Source organism: Carassius carassius, chromosome 4, assembly GCF_963082965.1.
Source record: "Carassius carassius chromosome 4, fCarCar2.1, whole genome shotgun sequence".
NCBI lineage: Eukaryota > Metazoa > Chordata > Actinopteri > Cypriniformes > Cyprinidae > Carassius > Carassius carassius.
Genome location: NC_081758.1, coordinates 14,491,362 through 14,498,914, shown reverse-complemented (window position 1 = coordinate 14,498,914; position 7,553 = coordinate 14,491,362). Strand labels below are relative to the sequence as shown.

At 42.0% G+C, this 7,553-nt stretch overlaps 2 pseudogenes; both read left to right on the top strand.

The window, feature by feature from the left end:
- Positions 1 to 209: 209 nt before the first annotated feature.
- Positions 210 to 2,184, top strand: LOC132134386 (PR domain zinc finger protein 12-like; annotated as a pseudogene).
- Positions 2,185 to 2,665: 481 nt separating this feature from the next.
- LOC132136989 (complement C5-like) overlaps positions 2,666 to 7,553 on the top strand; it is a 41,092-nt pseudogene continuing 36,204 nt past the window's right edge.

The following is a 7,553-nucleotide window of genomic DNA, read 5'->3' as shown; positions in this document are numbered from 1 at the left end:
ATTTGAAGTCTTTTACAGATAGACACATTGCGCGCTCCTTTATGTGGGCCTAGAACAAAAATATAATAATTTTGCCATATAATAATTATTTAATGCATTTAATTCCAAATTTACAATGTAACTTATTTCTTTGCACTCTAACTAATTTCTGTAAATGTGCTTGCAAATGGGTTGCTTCATTTCAAGTATTTTTCTTCTATTTCTTTGTATTTGTCTTCTGTTTTTTATTAGTTATTTCAATTAAATGCTCCAAATCAAACTTCTACTTTATTTTTGCTGCTTTCTATTTTCAGAGGTCCAGAAACTATCCAGTTTAGTGCTGCCAAGTGAAGTCATCATTGCACAGAGCTCACCCCCTGGAGAAGGACTTGGCATCTTCTCCAAGACCTGGATAAAAGCTGGCACCAAGATGGGTCCCTTCACAGGAAGGGTCATTTCACCCGAGCATGTGGATCTTTTCAAGAACAACAATCTCATGTGGGAGGTTAGTAAGCTACGTTCAACAGGTGTCACATGCATGGGCTCATTTTTTGGAGTTTATTCAGAGATTCATGGCATGCGTTTTTGTTGTTCTCAGGTTTTTTAATGAAGATGGCGTGGTGCGCTATTTCATCGATGCTAGCCAAGAGGATCATCACAGCTGGATGACTTACATCAAATGCGCGCGCAACGAGCAAGAACAGAACCTGGAGGTCGTGCAGATCGGAAGCAGCATATATTACAAAGCAGTAGAGGTTCGTTTTATATAGGCCCACCTCTTAAAATTTTCATAATTTAAATATATATAATTCTTATATTTAGAAATTCCATGTTGTTGTACTTGCATTATAAAATATTATTCCATCATTGCTATGTAACATCGTATATATTCATTCAAGTAAAATTACATTTGTATTATTTTTATTAGATTTTGTGAGGATTTAGAGAGTCTACTAGATTTTCTCAAGTAATTAAACTCTTTGATTTTGGTACAAATTGTAAGGCAGCATTAAAATTAGGTTGAAATACTAAAAGATAGATGGATAGATATTATTTCTATTAAATATCTTTTTTTTTTAATAAACGTATTAACTTAAGTAAAACTTTGATTTTAGTCCCAAATTTAGTATTTAGTATATCGAAGTATTTCATATATGCATTTATATTTATACTTGTTTCATTCCCAGACAATACTTCCAGATCAGGAACTGCTTGTGTGGTATGGAAATTCCCACAACACTTTCTTGGGTATCCCAGGAGTCCCTGGCATAGAGGGTGAACAGCTGAAGAATAAAAAAAAATGGTGAGTAATTCATTCACTTCAGGGCTTTGGGTGTGTTTCAGGCTGATCTTTATCACTGCACTACAATAGACTTAGTTAAAACTCGCATTAGCATCTGTTTGAAGTCCCTGACCCTTCTGTCTGCTGACCGAGCTCTCTCCTCTCCCCACAGATGAATTCCACCTGTGTGATTCCTCCAGCACTACAGCGCTCTCCACCGCGAGCCGCATGTGATGTGTTATCTGCCACCGTGGCTTCAACTCCCGCAGTAACCTGCGCTCTCACATGCGCATACACACTCTGGACAAGCCTTTCGTCTGCCCTTTCTGCAACCGCCCGCTTCAGCCAGTCCTCCACCCTCCGTAACCATGTGCGGCTCCACACAGGCGAGCGGCCCTACAAGTGCCACATCTGCCAAAGTGCATACTCCCAGTTGGCAGGTCTGCGGGCGCACCAGAAGAGTGCCAGGCACCGGCCAACCAGCACAGGAACTGTAGTAGAGCTGCAGGCCCACTCGCCCCCTCCTCCACCACCTCAGCTGGCACAGTTTCCTCACCCGGCCTCACTGGTGCATCACATAAGCCTACCCACCATGGTGCTATGAGAATGCATAAAGCGTCTGAGATTATTGCAGACTCACAGGCTGTTCTTTAGTGCTGCTGGCTCATGTGTAAAAGAACTGTATGTCTATGCCAGGCCCATCCTGAGTACTCTCACTTTTAGCAGATGCTTAACAGTTCCTTAAAGATGATAAAGTGGTCACATATGATGAACGACACCTGCAGAACTCTGTTATGACAGCACTGAATTGAAAATTATGGCAATGGAAGGGCTGTTTCGTATGTTCATGTTGAATTACTTTACATTAATTGAACTACTGCTCACGCACTGATGCCTCTGTTCTGACGGATATCTGTTTTGTTGAATCTTGAATAACTTTAACATTACAGTTGAAATTGGTTAAATTATTTAATGAGTTTAAGTAATATATTTTGCCATCACTTATTTATCTTATTTAGTACAGTTAATGATACAAAATATCTATGGTGTCTTCTCTGAGAACCCGCATTGAGCGCTTTTCAACATCTTTCCATAGTGGGTTTCTGTTTAAATGTTTACATTTTACACAAAAGTCCAAAAGTTACTAGAATTGTACAATAATAAAACATCCCATGGATGAAAAAAAAACATCTCCATGAAATCCCCTTTTAGTTGAAAATGGATCTGAGCTTTATTTTCATTGTGACTTGCAAAATGACTTAGCAAACTGTACAGTGTTAATAGAAGCATGTCATAATCTTACGTTTAACTAATTATTATGACTATTTTCCAGTCATCATATTTAGACTATAGCTATTCTTACTAAAAGTAAACCTCAAAAAAAATTTTGGGACCTATTTCAAGACAGCTGAGCTAATAAGTAACTTAAAGCAAGCAAAGCAGATAGGCTGTTGATTTGGCTGACAAAACAAATGCCTGGAGCAAACCGTCTATGATGGGACGTTTATTTTTGCTCTGTATACTTCATATTTTCTTCTGTATCACTTTCCAGGAAAGTGTGTAAGTTGCATTTTACATCATTTAAAATTTTCTACTGAACATAAATACTGGTCTGTATTATCAAAAGCAGAACTGCAAAACAACAAAAAAAGAAAAGTTAACTAAACATAACCTTCTGTACACTCGTGAAAATCCATCATGTTTGTCTGAAATATGCATTTGCATATTACATTGTTGTTGTTGTTTTTGCATCTGCCAAGCTCTGAAAGCGACCCACAGCCACAAATATCTTTTTTTATTTTACAGATACTTAATCACTGCACCTAAACTGCTGCGACTCGATGCTTTGGAAAAGGTGGTGGTGCAGTTGTTTGGCTATGACAATGAAATTACCATAGATCTTCACCTAAAGAACACACTAGCACCAAGTTATAAACAATATGCATCTCAGTCCCTAAAACTCAACGCTTCGAATAACTATCAAGCTTCGGCTACTTTACGGTTGGGAATAAAAATTTTAAGATCCCAGAATTTTTTTTTTTTTAGCTTAAATTTGTTGTTGTTATTTAAGGTTACAAAACATTTGGAAAATGTTGCCCTATTTGATGTTATACATGAGCTTTGAAAATGTTTTAATTTTTTTCTGTTTCCCAGATAATGCCTACAGATTTCCCTAAAGAGGACAAGTATGTCTACCTTCAGGCGATTTCCTCTGCTTTCACGGCACATGAAAAAATCCCAGTCACTACAGTTAATGGTTTTCTCTTTATCCAGACTGACAAGCCAATATACACACCCGAACAAGAGGGTCAGTATGATAAAAATCTATTGTGTGTTAGAGTGCGAGTTTTATGAAGAGAAACGGCTTGTCACAGAGAAAGATGGAGTGAGTAAGCAAAGAGAGATTCAACTCAAAGCAATCCTTTCAATCTGTTTGTTTTCTTAGTACAAGTGCGTGTTTACTCCCTCAACGAGGAGCTGAGGAAATCTAGACGAACCGTCACCCTTACATTCGTGGTGAGTGTCTGTCTTCACAGCCTCATACTTCACATGAATTATGATTTCTATATGTGATAACCTTGTTGACGTTTCAACTTCCTTTTAGGATCCTAATGGTATCAAAGTAGAGATGATCGATATGCCAGACATCAATGGATCAAAACCACTTCTTCCACCTTTCAAAATACCTTTAAAGCCAATGTTAGTCTGTTACTTGATCTGATGTTTAAATGCTTATATTAAGAATAACAGTGATTTTCTATGGTGGTCCAGACTGGAGCAAATGTCTCAGGTTACAAATGTAACCATGGTTCCCTGAGTAGGGAACGAGACACTGCGTCCTCTAGGGGGAACACCTCGTTGTGACCCGTGTCTGAAGCATACATTGAAAAAACACCAACTTGTTGGCCGGCGACCGCCTCTGATGTCACTACCGGCACGACTATAAATAGGGGAGAACACGTCATTCACTTCTTCATCTGAAGCTTGCATCCGAAGCATGGCAGGGAGCTAGAGGACGCAGTGTCTTGTTCCCTACTCGGGGAACCATGGTTACATTCGTAACCCTCGACGTTCCCTTTCAAGGGAACTTCAAACTGCATCTGCTATGGGGAACAGTATACCCACGCTGCCATGCTGAAGGGAGTGCAGGCCAGGATCATGGTGAGCACTAAGTACCAACTCTACCATTTCCATGGGAGTTGCCCCTGGGATATTTAGATGGATGTCTGTTACAGTACCCCTTACGGCCAAAGGCCTAAGCTACATACCCAACTTAATCGTTTAAAGGGATAAGGCTAAGAACCTAGCATTTAATACCAAGTCTTGCCTGTCACACAGGGGCTACTGCTTGCTTTCGCATAAGCTTGCTGAAGGAGCTGTCTCACAGATCCCTAGTAGCAACACCCTGTTAGGATTGTTATAGGATTTTAGAAAGAACACAGAATACAAGCGTGCAAACTTACCACAGTGTGGATTTCGAAAGTGCGCAAAGACTTCACGTGCACATTTGCCATAGCATGGATTTTCAAATACTGTTCTAAGTAGGGGATCTCGTGGCACTCTGATAGAGCAGCTCATAGATGGAATGGTGCATCTCAAAACAGTATGTTTGAGAGTCATCAACTCGATCTGTGGAAATAATGCTGGAGCGCTCTGGGAAAAAAACAGAGAACTCGGTCTCATATGAGAGAAGAACTCTGAATTAAGAGTAGCGCGCTCATAGCTGACCCTTCTTGGAAAAGTGGAGCGCTGCTAAACTTCCATGAGAATCGCCCAAATAGCCCCTCATGTTGAGGGAAGCGATGCTTGAAGTGTATAAACAAATACACACTGGCTGAATGGAGCCCAAGGAACCAAGGTCTAATCATCTCAAGAAAGGGAACGAGGCGGAGTGCGTAACCCTTACCGTACAGGATTTCAGAAAGTGTGCAGAGACTTGTGTGCACACTTACTGTACCTCTTACGTGGATTTTAGAAAGTGTTCAAAGTGTTCACGTGCACACTAACCACCATGTGGTTTTCAGAAAGTACACAAAGCTTAGCGTGTTTACCTAAAGGTTCCTAAGCATCGCAGGTGCTGAACCACATGGGAGAGGCAAGCTCAAATTTTACAAACCTCTGGCGAGGGTAGCATCACCTGAGGCAGCATATACAAGAAGACTTCTGTAACTGTCACCTCCACTTCTCGCTGGATGCGACAGTACAACTAAGCGGAATTTGGGATTTTCCTTAGTTGTCAGTCATAATCATCAAAATCCAAAGAAATAAACATTTGAAATATATCAGTCTGTGTGTAATGAATGAATATAATATACACGTTTCACTTTTTGAATGAAATTAGTGAAATAAAAAAACTTTTTGATGATATTTTAATTATATGACCAGTACCTTTAAATATATATAGAATGGGTTACATACTCATCCACCCTCCTGTGCTGGAGCCCTGCTCAAGGGGTGCCTACTTTTAGTCCAGACCATCAGTAAGGTGGTGGCTATGAACATAGAAGCAGCCAAAAACATTATAGGTCCAGCATAGGAGACCGTTATGCAAGAGGTTTCCACCTAACCTCGATCAGGTGGAGAGCTGGTGGTTAAAGGGGAATTAGGAAGAGGAGCATAAAAGCAGAAGTAAAAAATTCCCCAAAGGGAACGTGTAGATACCTCGGTATCGCTCTGACTCAGACGAGAACGCTGCCTTGTCTTGATCACATCCCTTAGGTTCTGAGTACCTCCTCGTGACCCACGATTCCTCTTACCCCTGCCCGCAGGTGGGGGAGGAGCGCGAGTCGCGACACTAGCCTTCTGTGCCCGTCTTTGATTCTCAAATCGAGACAGGCCAGGACACCTACGTTGTTTGGGCTCAGACCTGGACCTTCGTGGATCAAAGGATCTGAAAGCAGCGGAGCATGCCTTTGTCTCCCTGAACTTCCGGATCACCGTCTCAATGGAAATACCGAAAAGTTCAGAAGGCGAAGCCTGATCATCGAGAAGAAAGCTATTTCTTTCTTCCCAATGTCTGCCAGGTTCATCCACATATGTCTCTTTCCTACCACCATGGCCGCCATAGTCCTGCCCATGGTGGAGGTGGCCTGCTTGGTAGCATGGAGAGAGATCCGTGGTGAGGCGCAGCTCAGCTTCCTGACCAGGAAAAAGGCCCTCGCCTCTATCCAGGTCTCTTAGCAGATGAGTCTGATATGCTTGAAGCACCACCATCGTGTGTAATAAAGCCAGAGTCGGACCTGCTGCTGCGTATGCTTTGCCATTTAAGCGAGATGTATTTCTTGAAGGGCTTAAATGGCAAGGAGGAAGATTAAGAGAGGATGTCTCCCCCACAGAAAGAAAGCTCTTTCTACGGGGGCATCCTCTCATAGCCTTTTCGCGCATCGCCTCGATGTCAGCACAACTCTTATGCTGAAACCGATGGATGTGAGAAGAAAATGGCCTCTTTCATTTCTTTTCCATCTCTGTATGGAGATCATGCAGAAATGGAAGGCTCACCTGAGCTGGAGGGCTATGGTCAGAAAGATAATGCTCATCAAGGCGGCCTCATGGTGTCACCTTGTTAGCGCACTTTCATGGCAAGTTCAAATTTGCCGTGGCGCGATCCATAACCTCCAACAGCTCTACAAACGCAGGGCAGGAGGATTGAGAAGGCCCAGCCTCACCTTCTTCACCATCCTCAAATTTCTCTTGATTTTCCTGGATAAAAACCCTGCAGAGCACTAACCTCAGTATCAGAAAGTGTTAAAAATATAACATCATCCTCCCGAGAGTCTCTCTTGTCCGCCGCCATTATGAGCACAAAAGGGAAAATCCCTTTTTAAACCATTCTAACTGATCCACCTGAACCGGGTCCTGAATCGCGGGAAGCAGATGGCTGCCTTTTTTCCTTTTTTTTTCTCAGAAAGAGAGACGAACAAGAGCGGAGCTTTTTCATTGAAAAAATGCTTACAATGCACGCAGATTGCCTCCTCAAAGACACTGTGTGCGTGCTCTTCACCAAAACAATTGACGCAAAGATCGTGTGTGTCATCGGGTGTCAAATAACGCTGACATGGATGCACACATTGTCTAAACGCTTGCTAGTAGTTGCCATGATAGACAGAGAAAGATCGCTCTTACCGGTTCTTTCAGATGCACGCTTCAAACAGGAAAGTCATTGAAGACAAAGAAGAGAATGACGTGTTCTCCCGGTGCCTATAGTCGTGCCGGTAGTGACGTTAGAGGCTGTCGCCGGCCAACCAGTTGGTGTTTTTTCAATGTATGCTTCAGACACGGGTCACGACGAGGT